This window comes from Somniosus microcephalus, chromosome 20, assembly GCF_052327205.1.
Source record: "Somniosus microcephalus isolate GS21.2 chromosome 20, FLI_Smic_1.0, whole genome shotgun sequence".
NCBI classification, from domain to species: domain Eukaryota; kingdom Metazoa; phylum Chordata; class Chondrichthyes; order Squaliformes; family Somniosidae; genus Somniosus; species Somniosus microcephalus.
The window spans coordinates 20,049,347-20,068,136 of record NC_141006.1 but is presented as its reverse complement, the minus strand read 5'-3'; the positions used below and the strand labels follow the sequence as shown (position 1 = coordinate 20,068,136).

The window sequence follows — 18,790 nt, the reverse complement described above, 5'->3', positions numbered from 1 at the left end:
ACCGGCTGAGTATTTCCAGAATTTTGTGTTTTTATTTCAGATTTCCAGCATCTGCAGTATTTTGCTTTTCAGCTTTGTAAAAATGGGTATGGTGGATTATCAATATTTGATTAACGAGGTATGTTTCTGCACAACCAAATTACAATTTAAATTGTCTTTAAGCGATTAATTTGGATAATTTAGTTAAGTGTTTGGTTATGCCATCGTCCGTTGCACGCCATGTTAGATTTAGAAGTGGACAGATCAGTTTGTGGTCAGGAATTGTATTAAAAGCTGGAGATGGTCTATTTGAATGTTTACCATAGCGACCTTTGCACAAACCGCAGTTTCTGCAGTGTAAGTTGATTGACTAATGGAAATGAGTGTCGTGTGTTATGCAGGCAGGGATAACCAATTTGGAATAAACCCTGTCAGCCTGGAGGGCCTTTTAGTGAACGTATACAGGGACGTCGATAAAGATGCGACGCAACAGATGGAGCAGGTCAAAGATGGAAATCAAAGAGCGGGCAGGAATTGAATGAGGAGCAACAAATGTGTGAGGATGAAGGTAAAATGGATGTTGATTGGTGAGAAAGATTGGAAATTATCAGTAGACTGGGGGACAGGGCTCTTTCTGGTGCAATTAATTAGCACCAATCTGAAGCCAGGTATGACTCCATAGTAAGAGCAGATGAAAAAAATTCACCAAGTGGAATTGACCATTCCATGAGATGAAAGAAAAGCTGTTGAAAAATGCAGAGTTGGTGGCCACGTGCAGAGATAAAGGTGGAAGCGTGAGATGCGCATTGTGGAGGTGATTGTCAGGATGAGGGGGAGGAACAAAGGATACTGGAACGATGAAGAATGAGGAATGCAACAGAGAGATGGTGGATTGTTAATCACAAGGACTTGGCACGTGGATGACTGTGCAAGGGCTGGCCCCCAGGTTGATCGGTATTGTTGTAGGGACCAAATCAGTGAGTGGATTTCCTGTGCTGTTGCACATGGGGAATTAAGACCAAGTGTGATCTTCAGGTGAAGCAGGGTTAGAGAGCAGGGGATAATTGGACAAGAGTGTGCTGACATAATTCAGTCACCAATAAAAGCCCTCATTCTTAATCTGACTGCTGTGGATTAAATTGGCACCAGACCATATGCAAATCCTTAAAGAATGTAGCTGTTATCATGGAGAGGCTCTTGCCTAATACGTGTTGACGTGAGTAAAAAGTGAAACCCCAGCTGGGAGCAGGAAAGAGAGATCTTTGTCCTGCGGAATTGAGGCGCTGAAGGGGACTTTCTGATGCGATGAAGGGTGATTGGGTCCATAAAGCACCTTTTGTAACAAAGAAAACATCAAGTGATTTTGCTTTAGATTATTAAAATTGTTGAGAGAACTGTGTACATAGATGTCTACCTGATGGTGCTTACCTGTAGCGCTCTTTAATTGAGACTGTGCTGTTTAAAATGATTATGTTCTGCTGGAGGAATCATGATCTAATTAAAGCACAAGATTCAATATGTTGCCCAATACCCTGTTAGTCTAACATGATTATGACTAAGGTTCTATTATTTTAGTTTCTCTTTTAAATTGTAGTTTGCTATTTTAGAAGTCACGCTCTCCATGTACTGTATTTAGAATGTAGCAAGTGAGGCTTTTAACATGAATTTAGCTTTGCTTGTACCCTACCTTCATTCAGGGCCAAATGTAACTGTTCGCTGCTAGCAGGGCTGATAACTGACCAGTCAGTGGTCTGTTTATATAAACCGATGTGAGACTGCAAACTGGGTCTAAATGAATCTGACACTAAATGGCATTCTGTATACAGTAGCTGTGATTTTAGGGCAAGCTGTGAGTCACAGCATCTTGTGCAAAGGTGTGAGAATGAAGTTGACAAGGTTTCTTGGTAACATTTTGTCAGGTATGTGCTGGGCTTGAGATTAGCCTTGTACTTGTTGACATGGTTATAATAAGGTTTCCTGTGGTGAAATACTATTGCGCTGCCCCAGTGACCACATAGCACAAAGTCTGTATATGAAAATGTTGGGTTTGCTTGTGGATGCATTAGTTGGATAATCAGAAGGCCATATTGTTGTTGGTCCATCGCTAAATTTGCAGCTTGATCTGACCGAGCAGAATCGTCAGTGATTTGTTCATATTTAATGCAAAACACACATATGCCTGTGAACCAACGTATAGCAACAACCTCCGTTTAATATTTGAGCATTTTTGAGTACAAGGTGTGTACTCAAGGCAGTCCACTGTGATCTTTAATTGAGCAAATTTCAGAGAGTTAATGGAAATAGACTACGGTAATGGCATAACATGTTTGTGAAGCTAACTTTTTTTTAAAAAGCACAAGATGGCCTAGTTTGGGCAGTGAGCAATCTTGAGTACTTCAGCTTTTGCTCTATTTCTGAATAGACATTTATGGTTTAAGAGCTGATTCCTGTCTTTAAAAGAAAAATAGTTCCATCATTCATCGTAACACCTAATTAAATCTATTTCTAACTCCCTTATTCCATACTTGCTCGTTGGCCGTTGAGTCAGTACCGCTGAAATGTGCAGACAGGAAATAGGGCTGTATGACTTGTGTGCTTTATTTTACGTCTTCAGAGTTTGCTGATTGTATTTGTTAAAGGTGAAGTAAACATTATGGGGTTGAATTTCTGTGGGCGTTTTCCCGATCGTCCACCATGACTTCAGCGGCAGATCCATGGAAACCCCAGAGAAACTGCAACATTTTTCCAGAATTCTTAGGAACAGGAGTAGGCCATTGAGCCCCTTGAGCCAGTCAGTGAGATCATAGCTGATCTGCGACCTAACTCCATATACCTGCCTTTGCCTCATATTCCTTAATACCTTTAGTTAACAAAAAGCTATCAATCTCAGATTTAAAATGAACAATTGATCTAACATCAATTGCTGTTTGCGGAACAGAGTTCTAAACTTCTCTCGCCCTTTGTGTGTAGAAGTGTTTCCTAATTTCAATCTTGAAAGGTCTGACACTAATTTTTAGACTATGTCCCCTAGTCCTAGAATCCCCAAATAGTGTCTCTCTCTCTACCCTATCTGTTCCACATAATATCTTGAAAACTTCGATCAGATCACCCCATAACCTTCTAAAATTCTAGGGAATACAACCCTAGTTTGTGTAATCTCTCCTCGTAACGTAACGTAACCCTCGAAGTCCAGGTATCATCCTGGTAAACCTACGATGCACGCCCTTCACGGCCAATATATCCTTCTTAAGGTGTGGTCTAACCGGGGTTTTGTATAGCCGCAGCATAACTTCTACCCCCTGGTATTCTAGTCCTCTAGATATGAAGGCCAGCATTCCATTAGCCTTTTTAATTATTTTCTGTACTTGTTTATGACATTTTCATGACATTTTAATGATTTATGTAGCTGGACCGCCTCTGTTTTTAGCCTTTCACCATTTAGAAAGTACCCTGTTCTATCCTTTTTAGGTCCAAAGTGGATGACCTCACTTTTGCCAACATTGAAATCCATTTGCCACAGTTTTTCCCATTCACTTAATCTATTAATATCCCTTTGTAATTTTATGCTTTCATCTACAATGCCGCATATCTTTGTGTCATCGGCAAATTTGGATAGATGACTTTCTATGCCATCATCTAAGTCGTTAATAAATACTGTGAATAGTTGAGGCCCTAACACACATCCCTGTGGGACACCACTAATCACATCCTGCCAATTTGAGTACCTACCCATTATCCCTACTGTCTGTTTCCGGCCGCTCAGCCAACTTCCTAACCAGGTCAATAATTTGCCCTCAATTCCATGGGCTTTTACCTTGGTTAACAGTCTCTTATGTGGGACGTTATCAGATGTCTTCTGGAAGTCCATATAAAAAGCATCCATAGACATTCCCTTGTCCACTCCTTTAGTCACTTCTTCAAAAAATTCAGTTAGGCTTGTCAGGCATGACCTACCTTTCACAAATCCATGCTGGCTCTCTGATCAACTGAGTATTTTTGAGGTGTTCAGTCACTCTATCCTTAATTATAGACTCTAGCAATTTCCTGACAATAGATGTTAGGCTAACTGGCGTTTGTAATTTTGTGTGGATCTCGGTTGATTTCTGCCTGAATTCTGGCTTTGTAAATAGAGGCATAGGGTACAAAAGCAAGGAAGTCATGCTAAACCTTTATAAATCACTGGTTTGGTCTCAGCTGGAGTATTCCAATTCTGGGCACCACACTTTAGGAAGGATGTCAAAGCCTTGGAGAGGATGCAGAGGAGATTTACTAGTGATGAGGAACTTCAGTTATGCGGAGAGACTATAGAAGCTGGGATTGTTCTCCATGGATAGAGAAAGTTATGGGGAGATTTGATAGAGGAGTTTAAAATCATGAAGGGCTTTGATAGAGTAAATAAGGAGAATAACTGTTTCCACTAGTAGAAGGGTTGGTAACCAGAAGATACAGATTTAAGGTAATTGGCAAAAGAGCTAGAGGTGAAATGAGAATAGTTTTACGCAGCGAGTTATGATCTGGAATGCACTGCCTGAAAGGGTGGTGGTAGCAGATTCAATGGTAACTTTCAGAAGGAATTGGGTAAATACTTGAAGGGGAGAAATTTGCAGGGCTGTGGGGAAAGAGCAGGGGAGTGGGACTAATTGGATAGCTCTTTTCAAAGAGCTGGCAAAGGCACGATGGGCAAATGGCAGCCTCCTGTGCTGTATGATTCTATGAAATCTTAATTTAAGGCCTGTTATGGACAGCATTAAGCGGTGCACAGGGTTTTGTAAAACCTGTTGCCCTTGACTTTGCAAGCCATATTTTTATGGTGTTTGTGTATTACATATTCTCTTCAATATCCAAAAAAACAATAACTGGTACTAACTGCTTGAGGTCAGACATCTTAATTTTTAGCAAAACTTTTTCTTAGTTTTTTTTTTACAATTCTCCTTCAGGTGCTAACTTGCTAGAGTAGTCTCCCAAGTGTGAACTCCATGGTGCCTTGCTCATGTGACCATTCTTCACATGTGAGCCCACACTGAGTGATAGTTTTTTTTTTGACAGTGGAAGGGGCAACACAACTGATCCTGCTCTGTCCTTGTTTGACTTTGACACATAAACACTTTCCAACAGGGCTCACTGGATAAACAGCGAGGAGCCCTGACCAGCCTCACGTTTCCTTTCCCAAGTCCAAGGACACCGGCCAACTGTAGTGACCTAGCTAAGGGAGGTTAATTTGAGATTGATGGGGAATTGAACCAGGGACCTTCTGGTCAGTATATTTTAATATACCAGGCTTGGCATTACCCGCTGGACTATTGGCCAAGTGATCAAGCATTTTCAATATGTTTTCCATGCACTATTCAGTGCAACTTTCTTACCTAAGCTACATAGCACTGGCAAGTCACTTGAAGCCAGTGAGCACCTCAATACTGAATGGTATAAAGAATAGAAAATGGCAGGCTGCCTATTCTCTGTTCAAGTACCAACTTGTTGGTCTGTGGTCGAGATGCTCAGTAAATATTTCATGCCTGGCTGCTGCATCTTGAAACTTTATTTGTAAGGATCATTTAAAATCCGTTTTTATTTCTGATTTTAAAAGCCTTTTTTAACTGGGTGCTTTCTGACTTTTATTTGTGGCGTCAAAAACTGAGAAAATCAGCAACAAATTGAAGGCCAAAAAACCAGGGTAAATTTGGAGAAAATCGTTTTTTGTTTGGCACATTGCTGCAACTCAAGAAAACATGCAAGAGACTAACAAAAAGGGACCGTTAAGCTAAATGACAAACCCACAGTTATTTCTGTGGGCTCTATGAAACTGTACCCATTTAGGCCCATACCCCTGCTCTTCATATCTTTTCAAATATTTTCTTTCAAATATTTATTTGCGCTTTTAAAAGTTATTATTGATTCTGATTCCACTTTGTTTCTGGTAGAAACTGCTGTGTTTTAATTTAAAAAACCTCTTTCTAACCTCCCTTCTTTCTATTTCGTGATCTTATCTCTCTAGCTCGGGACTCGGTGACCAGTGGAAGTAGTTTGATTGATTGTTAAACCATGAATAAATAACTGTTAGCGGCCCAAAGAAGGAATGTATCTGATCTTTACTAGCTCGCTCTTTACTCATTGACCCTTTTTGTAGAGGTGCTTAATTTGGATCTTTAATATAAATTGCACAGCCTTAATCCAGTTCCTAATGATCATTGAGCCATAACCCAAACTACCCATAATGAAAAACAATGGAAATACTCAGCAGGTCAGGCTGTACCATCTCCTTTTGCCTTGTACCATCATCCTTTGTCATTTAATCTCTCCCGCCTACCACCCTATAACAGACCTTCCCTTTCCCCGCCTGTGTACTTGCTTAAAACCTGTTACATCGCTAACTTTTTCCAGTTCTAACAACAGGTCATTGACCTGAAACATTAACTCTGTTTCTCTCTCCACAGATGCTCCTTGACCTGCTGAGTATTTCCAGCATTTTCTGTTTTTATTTCAGATTTCCAGCATCCACAGTATTTTGCTTTTGGACAAACTACCCATAATTTGACACTATTTTGCTATCTTGCTCAAACAGGCTACAAAGATGACTGGTTAGGGAAAGTGAATTGTCATTAGTGCAGCCCTGACTCAAAGTGCTTAACACTGATACCGGCTGGAAAAAGTGGAAATTCCCCTGCAGTGGATTTTCAGTCAGGAAACCACATTCTCCAGGAGCTTTGTGGAGAGACTAAGAGTCCTTCTCAAAGTGAATCTTCTATTAGCCTAAAGTGTCTCATTACTTGGAAGGGGAGGTTCCTGTTTTAACATGCACAGTTAAAGACTGAAAAGAAGCAAACTCCCTTGTGTAACTCCTATTCAGCAGAATTCCAGTGAAAAAGTGGAGATGAGCCTAGAATTCAAATGTGTTTACCCGTGTTATTTGTTGAAAACGTCTTCTGGGTTGCTAACCTACTTAATCTCTGAAGAAATATTCTTCCTATGGTTTTGGAGGAAGGGTAAATATCACAACTATGACAAACTTGCCTGAAGTCTGTATTCCCTGTAAGAACTTGGCACTAATACAGGAAACTTTCGATTAACTGGCCCCTAAATAACCGGAACACACTATCCACCGGCAAAATTCAGGAGTCGGTTCAGGTAACTTTTATCACTTTTTTTACTCCATTTGTTGCTGTGCAAGGGTGTAACTGAAGCTGTTGCTAAGCTACAGAGACGCTTGCAACTTGTGCCCATTGTTTTGAAGCTGGGTTTGTTGCTTTATACGGAGCTCTGAGCTCCGTACTTTTACTATAGCGTTCGGTTATCCGGAATTGTTGATGAACCGGCACCACGTCGGTCGCGTCCGTGCCGGATACCAGAAAGTTTCCTGTAATTGTGTCCAGGGATTCATAGGTATTGCGTTAGTGAGGTCATCACACGCATTGCATGATCGTGTTGCATGTGTGTATGTATGTCATCATGCAATGTGCGTGATGTTACTAACGTGAGCCGATTTTACATCCTGTGAAGACCACGGTTGTTTTTTTTAGGGATTGTGCCTGAAAAAATTGGGAAGGAAACTGTTTTCACCAATCTAATCCAGGAATTTCAATGGCGTGTAAAAAAGAACTTTAATTATCCCTATTTATCTGGTAACATTTTGTTCTCTGTTCTGCCAGTTTGTTCTTTCACTAACAGGGATATGGAAAGATCTGAATTAACCTTTGTTCATTTTAGAAGTGCAGTTCAGGTTTGGTAAGCAGTTTACAACCAGTTTAAGCATCATGTCTACTGATTTTGGAACGTGACCATTACATTTGTGCAGATTATGACGCAATCGTGCAAGTTTCTATTTTTTTTCTATAGCTAGCGCCCCTGTTAAATGCTGTCCGTGATTGTTGAGGTAAAGGCTTAATTTCAAACAGTGATCGAGGCTGTGCTTTTATTGTATGCCTCTGCTTTTTTTCCCCCCCTTCTGTTATACCCTTCTCCATCCCAGAAGGGGAAAAGCTATTTCCTTTACCACTGTCTCTTCAAAGCAGAAATCTACATCTGAACGAGCACATCTCACTCGGCTGAGACAAAGTGCTGGACATGACAGGTGACCGAGGGAGCTGAACGTTATTCTCCTTGATGGGAGGTGAGCACTGCTTAGTGCCAGTTGGAATAACTCCAATTATCCTGTTTAAAAGGTGTGCTACTGCTGTTCCAGCTGCATGCCCCTATTCAGCAACACAGTGCCTCGCACCAGTTATTGAAGGAAACTTACCTTTTTTTCTTGTAATTTTTGGCATATCTTCCCATCGTCAAACTGAGGCGTTGTGCCTCAGTCATGGCTAGTGGTTTTGCTGAGGAAAGTATACATCAGCACAATTTAGTGTCAAAATAGCTTTTTAAAAATTGCCACTTTATAATTCTATTCTTATTTATATAATGGAGTAAGATAGTTTGGTAAAAGGTTTGCAGGAGTTCCAATTGAAGCTTGCACTACTGTGAATGATTCACAAAGGGAAATCCATTCATTTTTCTACCCACTTGTCTGCTGAGATAAATCTGAGTTGGTGACTCAGGAGTTCACAAATAAAATTCTGGATTCATAAAAATCGCAGTTAGATTGAGAAAAGTTGAGCTCCAACAGCTTACTCATATCCAACTTAATTTGTTCTTTGTCTACAAGTTAAATTAAACTCAGAAATGAACATTAACGGCATTTCGGTATTCCAGATTTGCTTTAAGGATCCATTTGAGTTTTATCTCACCAATGACTTACCCATAATGATATTTGATTAATCTGTTATATTTATAGTGTACGGCGATTAAGTGAGCAACACGTGCAGCAGTCAGCACTTTTTAACCTCTGCATTCCATATAAGTGAGGGGAAAATATATGAAAGTACTCTTAATAAGGTCTTCGTTTTGAATAAATAAATTAACAGCTAATCCATAATTCCAATGCGCATTAACCTTTAAAGTGAGTTGCTACTATAACTGTTTGAAAAATCCACTTCAGGTGTATGCCGTTAGTTTGTGTTCTCGGATCCTGTTAAATTTAATTTTTCTCATTAAAGTTAAGGATGTTGGTAAATTGAATATTAGTTGTAAAGTTCTTTCTTATAGTTCTCATTTGTTGTCCTTCATTTGTACTACGGGGTAAAAATGCTGACTTTACCCGTTAACTCGTACAGCTGCTGCTCACTCATACTCTGAATTAAACGTACAGGAAACTTTTTTATCCGGGACCGGCGTGCTGCCGGTTGATCAAAAAGTCCTGATTACAGAGAGGTATACTTACTAAGGTACGAGAGCCCCGTACACGGCCACAGATCCAGGCGTCCCTGTTGCATGGCAACAGGTGCAGGAACCCCGGTTACACGGCCACAGATCCAGGAACCCCGGTTACACGGCCACAGATCCAGGAACCCCGGTTACACGGCCACAGATCCAGGAACCCCGGTTACACGGCCACAGATCCAGGAACCCCGGTTACACGGCCACAGATCCAGGAACCCCGGTTACACGGCCACTAATATGAAGTAAAACGTACCGGAACCTACTCCTGAATTTTGCCGGTTAAGAGAGATTTCTGGTTATTTAGGTGCCGGTAAAAAGAGTTTCCTGTACAATGCAAACATTCAGTGAAGAAGTCAAGATGGGACAAGGCTATGGGTAAGGGTCACAAGTGACACTTTTTAGTTTCTAGTATCTACATTGAATACGCGAGTCAGTAGCTGTATTTTTATTTTGCAGAATCCCTTCAGAACGCAGTTTAGTAATATTGCCTATACGCCTTGTGCTGTGGGACCACCACATTTACTTTGTGAGGCAGATTCTATAGCGGAGGAACATGGAAAATTAAGTGAGTGCCCATGCTTGAGTATGCGTAGTTATATTTAAATTGCTTATGCTTGGTTCAGGCTGCCGTGCATTGCACACTGGCTGGGGAAGCGGCTGCCAGAATAAAAGGAAGACACTGTTTATATTCCCACAAGGGATAGCACTGCCTCTGGCAGTGTTTGAAAAAACCACCTCTTTTTCAGTGAGTTCTGAAGCCACCAGAGACAGCAATGGTTCAAAATAAAGTGGGGGTGCTGGATGCAGAGTAAATATGGCTTGATCCGCAATTTCTGAAATCTCCCCCTTTACATCAATGTGAATGTTCAGGTTTAAAGTTTAAATGTTTATTGTGGCCATCAAATGGTTGTGCTCGAGATATGCTGTAGAAATATGTCTGACAGCCCAAATAACACAGTTGAAGTAGACACATCGCTAAGCTTTTAAATGCCAGAGTAATCTAGAGTTAGAGAAGGTAGGATGGGCGAATTGGGTTAAGCAATGAGCCTGGCCCTGATGATTGAGCATTTATTTAATTATCTTGGAGCCTGGGTAGGTGTTAGTGCTGGCTCCAGTTTTGTGAAAGAGCTGTCTCATCATGTAGGAAGATGTGCTTTAATCCAACACCCTGCGACTGTTTATCTGGACATCCATCTTGACGTCAGGAGTTAAAGCTTGGAAGGTTAACATTTTTCAGCTTGACTAGTTAGAAGTTTTTTTTTTGTTCGATAAATGGAAGATTGTTTTGCTGCCTGGTATGACTTGAAACCTGTACCTGATTGAACTGGTTGAGCCACAGTAACCACTTCCTGCAGGTTTTCCAGTTATTTGTATGGCATTGTTGGATTGTGATGCATACACTTGGATTAAGTGCGAGTACAAGCAGAGTTGCATTCAGTTTTAGTTTGCGTAGATGTATGATCACATGGTATTTGTCAACTCCATTTCCTGCATTGCTCTAACTTCAAAGCAATATATAACGTGCTCTGTGTGTTGATGTTTGAGGCCCTTTGTTGCATCATCCACACACAATTGATCTGTGATAGGTCAATGTATAGAATACAATTATGGAGCAGGGAGGGAAGAGAGCCACTTATGAGTATTTAATGTATTTGCAATGTTTTTTTACTGGAGCAACCACTTAAGTGTGTAGATGAGTCCTGGCTAGATTTGAGAAATACTCATCTGACACTCTGATGCTCAAATATGGATATCTATTTTGGAGGAAGTATTTCTTTAAAATATCTATAAATTGCCATTATCAGATATTCCCTCACTGGAGTGTGGTCTCCCTTTTGATATTGTGTCTACGTGGTCATTATTTACGTGTGAACCTTGACAGTTGACTGCCAACTATGAACAACATCATAACCAAACCTGGTCCTGTTCTCTGCTGCATTCCACCCCTGATAACTCTAGCAGCAGTCAGTGTATAGTCAATAGAAGGGGAACTCTAGCAGATTTGGGGTCCTGCCCCCCACAACCCAAGGAATCTGACCAACTGTAGTTCCTCTTCTACTGCTCTGGCTGAGTCAGCTGAGTCACCACATCCAGGGATCTAACCTGGTGCCTTTCTATATACTCTAAATGGCTGAGATGGAAACTCTACCTCTGAGTCATTTGACAGCTGCATTAGTGGTTTCTTGAAAATTCTGTAGTTGAAAGACAAGTTGAAGGACAACATGAAGCAGTATAGAATTCCAAAGGTTAATTTCTGGCCCCTGATTGATATACTTTTGGACTTTTCCAGTTGCAGAACTCTGAAGGTAGTAAAAGTTTGAATCCACTAAATTAAATGCACTGAGTGAAGCCTTCCATTAGAAATACAATTTTTACACACACAGTGAGTGACCTTGGACAAGAGTGGGTGTGATACTGTTGGGAGATTATATCACGGATCTACTTCAATGGCCTAGTTAGCATAAATGGGAAATGAGTCACCAGCAGCATGTGCTGGATTTAGTGTGCAGTTACTCAGTAGCTTGCTTTGAACCAAGAGCCAAGGAATTATCGTTGCCAAAGCCAAGAAAAAAACCTCTTGGGCTATCATTTCTTCCTGGTTTCCTTGATCTTTACACATTTTCATTATACAGTAACAGGATTTTTGGACCCTTTGCAGCATGTAGAAATGGGGGGAGGTTATGATACAATGCTGCAGGCACAGTGTAGTTTGTTTGAAAATAATGTTTAAATACTTAAGACTTTAAAGAAACCTTTCTCTCCTCATTTGTGGAAAGCACCTGACCTCTGAGCTTTCTTGATAAAGGAATGCTAAGACCAGGAAACCTTCCATCTGGGGAATCATGGCCACAAATGCAAATCCTGCTGCACTACCTCAATGCAAACATCATTCATTTTGGTTCCTCTAACATTGCTGGAAATACTTTACTGATAACACTTGGTACTTTAATATTTAAGTAGCTTAGGATTGGGTCCTGTTCTTCTCCAAGTGTTGCAGATTCCTGCTGGAACACTCGATGAACAAATCTTGTAAAAGGTAAACCCCGTGTGGTTGGACTGGAAGTCTGTTTGAAAATGATTCCCAGTGTCTGATTCAGACTGGGACCTTCCATAATGATTACAAAAAATCTTGTATAAAAATTCAAGCACCTGTTCATGCCACACGGGTTTGGGAGGGAGAGCAATCCTGTATTTGGTACGTGGGCAGGGTACATTCTGTCTCGGGTTGTTAAAATTTTGAATCATCCTGCTGCTTCTAACTTCTGTGACACTGGTGCGACCAGTTGGCCGCCCTCCCTTCTTGGGAGCAGACCAAGGGGTTGAGTCTAGGTGGATTGGTTGTCCTTTTCTGGATTAGACTACTGTGTGGATCTTGTAGTGATTAATAGGGTGCCGTGTACAGTTTTTGTCCATTTGGCTGGTTTTGTATGTGTTCTGGTTTCTGTCGTTTTATTTTTGGGTGAGTTGTTAGTGAACGCCCTTGCCTGTATACTGAGGCTGTAATTTAATATTTTGCTGTATTGTTTCAATGGTACTCTAGTTTCTGTGCTGTCAAAATTCTGGTAAACTTTTTAAATCCATTTGACTGTCGTGAGGTAAATTCCATGACATCCTTTCAGGGAAATAGTAATAATTTGTTAGTATGCATATTACATTGTTTATGCCAAAGAATTGATTTCAGTTTAATGTTCATTATCTTAATGTACTGTTTTCAGCAGTGCTTGCTCCTGCATTGAAGCTCTGTCCACTTCCCACTGGATCTGAGGATATCTAGAATGTGACCTTTGGTTTAAACCCTGCCTGCTCTGATACACTGTGCAACAGCACAGTGATGTTCTGATTGACAGGCCAGATGGTGACCAGTGCAATATCAAAGAAGCAATGAGCCACAATTAGTCACTGACATTTAACAGTTTCATGTCCCTGGTCCTGCTTAAACGTTTAGAACCAAATTATAGTTTTTTTTTAATACTTGATTTTCTTAACATTTCTTTCCAGCAACTCCAGGGTGCCATTTTTGAATTGAGGTCAGGCAGCCAAGATGTCCAATCATGCTACTAAAAAAACTTGTTCCCTAAATTTTGTGCTTATCAAGTGTTGGCAAATGGAATATAATTGTGGTTGTGCAGCGTCTACATCAAACCCTCCTGGTCAGGAAGAGCACAGGCTCGTTGCAAAGTAACCTTGCCTTCCTTTTCCACTCCATTCTAACTGTGCCTCAATAGAAACCAGGGACGAACACTCCTGACTGCACTGTTGTAACATTTTCCATGATGGTGACCATCTGTGGTCTTTTTGAATGAGTGGCAATTATTGTTAGAAGCAATCTTGTGCTGTCTGTTGTGCTGGGAGCTGGATTGAGACTGCACAAACTCATTTCACGTAGATCGTGCAATCTTTTAGTGAATCTTGAAGGGAGTTGGATAGCACATTGCTGTTTCATCTTTGATACCTAGGCTTAAATCGAGTCTAGACTGATGAAGTTAAATTAATTTCAACAGATTGAACTCTGCTCATAGTGGGTGTGAGCCTATGGCACAAAACTATATAAATTGGCTGTCTCAGAAGTTACAAAGTGTGACAAATTCGTACTGTTCCAGTAGGGATTATTGTGCTGAAGTTGGGGTCAATGCTGCATTTATGTTACTAGCTTGAGACAAATCATCACTCCGCCACTGGTGCGAGTTGGCAGTCTAAAGAAGGCAGCAGTGCTGTTTTTGAAGGTCTTCTGCACTGCCGAGAGAGATGTTTTCTGCAGTCACCTGACGGCAGTGCTCCTTTGAGCAGCAACATAAACAGAATAGCAGAGGCAGTTATGTTTCTGTGTTCGCTGACCTATATGGACTTTACCCCAGCCATTGGCTGTTGCATAGTTGTGAACCACTCGTGTGGTTTCCCCACAATATAAACTGTGCAGTCTCTACAGCACCTGGCACCCAGACCTGGTATTGCAGAATGCTTCTTGAAGTGCACAAGACCATCACTGGGGCAGAGCAAGAGGAGTTCTGCTCTGCAGCTGGCTGTGCTGTACCATGACAAGTGCTTGATGTTGACAGAAGCTGATACAAGTGGAAAAAATGTTCTGCTTTCCAGCATTCTCATCCTTCATTATAAGAACACAAACTTCACCCAAAAAATTAAAAAGGGATACTGCTGTTGGCAAATGCTAAAGCTGATGATTTTAATTTATTTTAAATGGTGTTTGTCTAAATTTATGGCACAAAACTCCTTTTTTGAAATTAAAAATGTTAACTTTGCTTTTAAAAGGACAGTGTTAAAATGTTGGGCTTCTTTTCTGGCACACTGTTCCTGGAATAGCCTATGCCAAAAAAATACCCTACTTCACAGCTGCCATATTGGTCGCAGTGGAAAGATTACACTGGTAAAAATGTAATGTTTGCAGTGTGAACTATGATGGTGCAACTCTTGTGGCGAAGTTTTGAATTTTCCGATCACTTTTTGAAACTTGGACTTGATCTGTAATGTTAGACTCGATCGATAATGCAATGCGGCTATATCGCCAATTGTGTTTTGCATATCTGTACTGTGCAAACTAAGTAAAATAATATGCAAAGTATGCTACTAGGAAGCCAGCGTTCCTTTAAATAGTTCAGACTGAATGTATGCAAGCCCCAGTGTTGGTGGTAATAGCTAAAACTGTTAATTTCAGACCCGATAGTTGATGGCGTAAAGTTCTCTCTAAACTTCAGAAGTGGCTTCTTAGCAGGTTTGTTTCTAAAATGGAAATGCTGCTTTTATTTTTGCAATTAGATCTTCCTTTAGTACTTTTGAGTTAATTAATGTCAAAATGATTGGTGTATAGCATGGTATCTATAAAGCTGGACTGAAGATCTAAATCTTGCAGACGTATTTTCCTTTTAAGGGTTCATTAATGATCGAATGGGACTGGAAGCGTCCTGTTTTTACCATGTTCTTCCTCCTCTCCTCATGATTGTGACTTGCGCTGGGGTACAGTTCCACAGGCTCTGGCAGCTTTCCATCAGATTGCCTAAGTAACATTGCCCATCTCTGCCCCTGCCTCAGCCCATCTTTTGCTGAAACCCGTATCCATGCTTGTGTTACCTCCAGACGTAACTATTCCAGTGCTCTCCCTGGCTGTAAACTTGAGCTCCTCCAAAACTCTGCTCCCTGTATCGTGACCCACACCAAATCCTGCCCACCCAGCACACTAATGCTCACTAACCTACATTAGCTCCCGGTCTACCAATGCCTCACATTAAATTTTTTTATCCAGTGTTCAAATACCTCCATGGCATTGCCACTCCCTGTCTCTGTAACCTCCTCCAGCTCTACAACCCTCTTAAAACTCCCTAAACCCCTCGATCTTTTCCATCTCTGCGTCCTTTTAAGACTCTCCTGAAAACCTACCTCTTTGAGCAAGTGATTAACCACACGCCTAATATCTCCTTTTGGCTCAGTTCAGTTTTTTGTTTGATTACACTTCTGAGAGGTGCCTTGAGATGTTTTCCTACATTGAAGACACTATATAAATACAAATTGTTGATGGTGATGGTGATGGGAGAAGAGCTTAGATGGTTTCCCAATGAGCAGAGCTCTGCATTTCTTGAGGTAGATATGTGCAGAGTGCTGGCTCAACATTGTGGTGTGCACAGGGCTGTGTTCATAATGCTGTTGGTGTCAAATTCAGTATGCCCACACCAATAGTGTTGCTGTTTCCTTGCATCTAACTGACCATGTAGCTGCTCTTGCAATAGAAAAATCTCTGATATTTGCAAGTGAACCCCATGATTTTCTGTTGGATGAAAATGATAGCTCTCAAATTGACCAGTATCTTGAATAGTGTTTGCCAGTACTCTCGGGGAAGGTGCAAGAGCTGTGTTTTCAGAGTACTGGGTAAATGTGAAATGTGTGTTTAGTCAATGAGCTGTTTAACAAAGCCTGATGTACTATTACACAAATGTTTGGGTTCTCTCTTTGTTGACTTGGCAGTTCACATTTGATACTATTTTGAATTGTGAAAATGATGCTAAAGTAAGCAGTCGGCAACTTCAACAGCTTACAGTTCATTCTGTTTTAGACCTTTAAAGGACCTGGTAGCAAGGTATTGTGCTAGTGAGAACATTATTCAGTTTATAAGACTTGCTTCCGTTGTGTAACTCTTGCCATGAGTTATACTTGATGAATGGAACTCATTACCCAAATTCCTATTCGGCGGGGGGGGGGGGGGGGGGGGGAATGACTGGCAATAAAAGTATTGCTATTTGTTGATGGAATGAGTGACACTGGCAAGGCACTATTGCCCATTCCTAGTTTCTCTGAGGGCACTCGGGTTAGCCACGTAGTGTGGGTCTGGGGTGGCAGGTCCCCTTCCCTGAAGGATATTCGTGAACCAGTTGGGTTTTTATAATCAAACTGTAGCTTTCATGGTCATTTTCTGGTGCCAGCCCACAAATTACCAGTTTTATTGAATTCAGTTTTACAACTTACCACAGTGGGATTTAAACTCGTGACCTCTGTTGCTAGTCCAGTATCGTAGCTGCTAAGCTACTGTACCCCAAGTACAGCTAGTAATTTCAACTAATTCTACTAAAAGCAGTCATTCCTTCCCCCTTGTGTATGTCCTTGTGCAGCAGGTTCTGAAACGATGCTGGGAAGCATCTGACTCTCCATTATATGAATCCATTTAGATCGTTTGCTGTGCCTCAGCATTTGATCAGAGAGCAACCAAATTAGATGATAACTGATTGCCAGCTACGCACACTTCGAACCGGGCGTGGGCAGAACAGAGGCGCAACTGGAGTAACTTTGTGTACTTGTCATTTGGCAGACAAGATGATAACTCTGTGGGTGGACCCATCCTTAGCGATGTGTGTTCTGCACTGTTTGCCGTATTGCTTCTCTGCACACAAGACATCCTTCACGTTGCCCCACCCTGACAGTTTGAAGTACAAGAATAGGAGCCTCGAGCCAATTTGATCTGTCCCTCCGTTCCATTTACCCATTGATACATATCCCTTGATACCCTTATCTAACAAAAACCTACCGATGTCCGTCTTGAATTTCAGTTTATCCAACATCCACAGCCTTTCGGGGGAGCGAATTCCAGATTTCCATTACCCTTTGTGTGTGGGGGGGGCGGGGGGGGGAAATACGACCTGATTTCACCTTCATGGCCTTGCTCTGATTTTAAGACTATGCCCCCTTGTTCTGGATTCTCCCACCAGAGGAAATAGTTTCTCTATCTACCCTATTAAATCTCTTCATTTTTAATTAGAAAATTCAAGCCAAGTTTATGCAATCTGCCCTCATAATTTAACCCTTTAAGCCCTGGTATCATTCCGGTGAATCTGCCCTTCCAAAGACAATATATCTTTCCTGAGGTTCGGTGCCCAGTCTTTTTGTCCCCACCTACCATGCTTCTATATAATTTTTTGAAATGCTTACGTGTTGATTAAGAATTTAATGCAGCTTTCAACTGAATAATAGGGGATAACCTCTGCCTCTTATGTTCTCCAGTAAACAGAAAGGAGTAAATCCAAATGATTGAAGAGCCAAGTTTGAACAGGAGCTGTCTCCCTCTGAAAAATCTAAATGATTGTTTCTGAACCAAGAACAGTTCTCAGTCTTGAAATACTTTCCAGCCTTCAATATATTCTGAATCTTTTTCTATATTTCTCTCGTGCTTAACTCTCATAGGGTATTAATAATGATCAGAGCAGACATCGCAAACTGCAGTTACCGAAACGATTTGGCTGAAGTTTTGCTGCTGGATTCCATCAGTCCACAGTGACGGCCCAGACAATTCTTTAGATGTGCTCGATTTCTGTGTCGATCTGTCTGGGCTATTTCTGTGCTGATGATGAGCTCTATTTAGCCTGTAATTTTGCTATTTTTGTGCGCCAGTGAATTGTTCTGCATGAATAGAGTCTATGTGGCTTGATTTGTCCATTGTGCATTTACTAGTAATTGGGAATCTGTTCCCAGTAAAACAAAGTCACTGCAACATCAGACCCTTTGAATAGGTTGTGTCCCTACTGAGTAACCGGGGAAGGTTTCTCTGGAAGCGTGGCACGCCCCAATCGGCTAGTAATTTTTTAAAAGTTGTAAATTGCCCACTCAGTTCATGAATGTAGGTTTTATTATGATGGTAATGGAGTTGGGAGAGAGACTTCAGAAAGTTGTAACCAGCGCATGTACAGTTTATGACCGTTGACATAGCAAAATTGAATGGGAAATGTTGACACAGCAATCTACAATGGGAAATGTTGACAAAAGCATGACCAGAATAAGTGACGGGAAGTACTGGTGATTGTAGGATAGCAAAATACTGCAGATGCTGGAAATCCGAAATAACAACAGAAAATGCTGGAAAAACTCAGCAGGTCAGGCAACATCCGTGGAGAGAAACGTCAACTCAAATTTCTCTCCACGGATGTTGCCTGACCTTCTGAGTTTTTCCAGCATTTACTGGTGATTGTAGGTCTGTCATTGGCAGCGGTGGGAGCAATTTGTGGTGAACTGAGTTTGGACAAGAAGGGTATTGACAGCGTCAAAGCCTCTTGGAGTAAAGTGT

The 18,790-nt window shown here is 41.2% G+C and overlaps 1 protein-coding gene across 5 annotated transcripts in view; it reads left to right on the top strand.

Moving 5' to 3' along the window:
* LOC147103070 (protein tyrosine phosphatase type IVA 2-like) overlaps window positions 1–18,790 on the top strand; it is an 89,644-nt gene that overhangs the window by 7,895 nt on the left and 62,959 nt on the right. Inside the window, exon 1 of one of the 5 annotated variants that reach the window (XM_085962362.1) lies at window positions 12,676–12,694. The exons of the other annotated variants lie outside the window; for them this stretch is intronic. The gene's annotated coding sequence lies outside the window, so the exon portion shown is untranslated. Of the gene's footprint in view, window positions 1–12,675; window positions 12,695–18,790 lie in introns of those variants that run through there. 5 annotated transcript variants of the gene reach the window in all.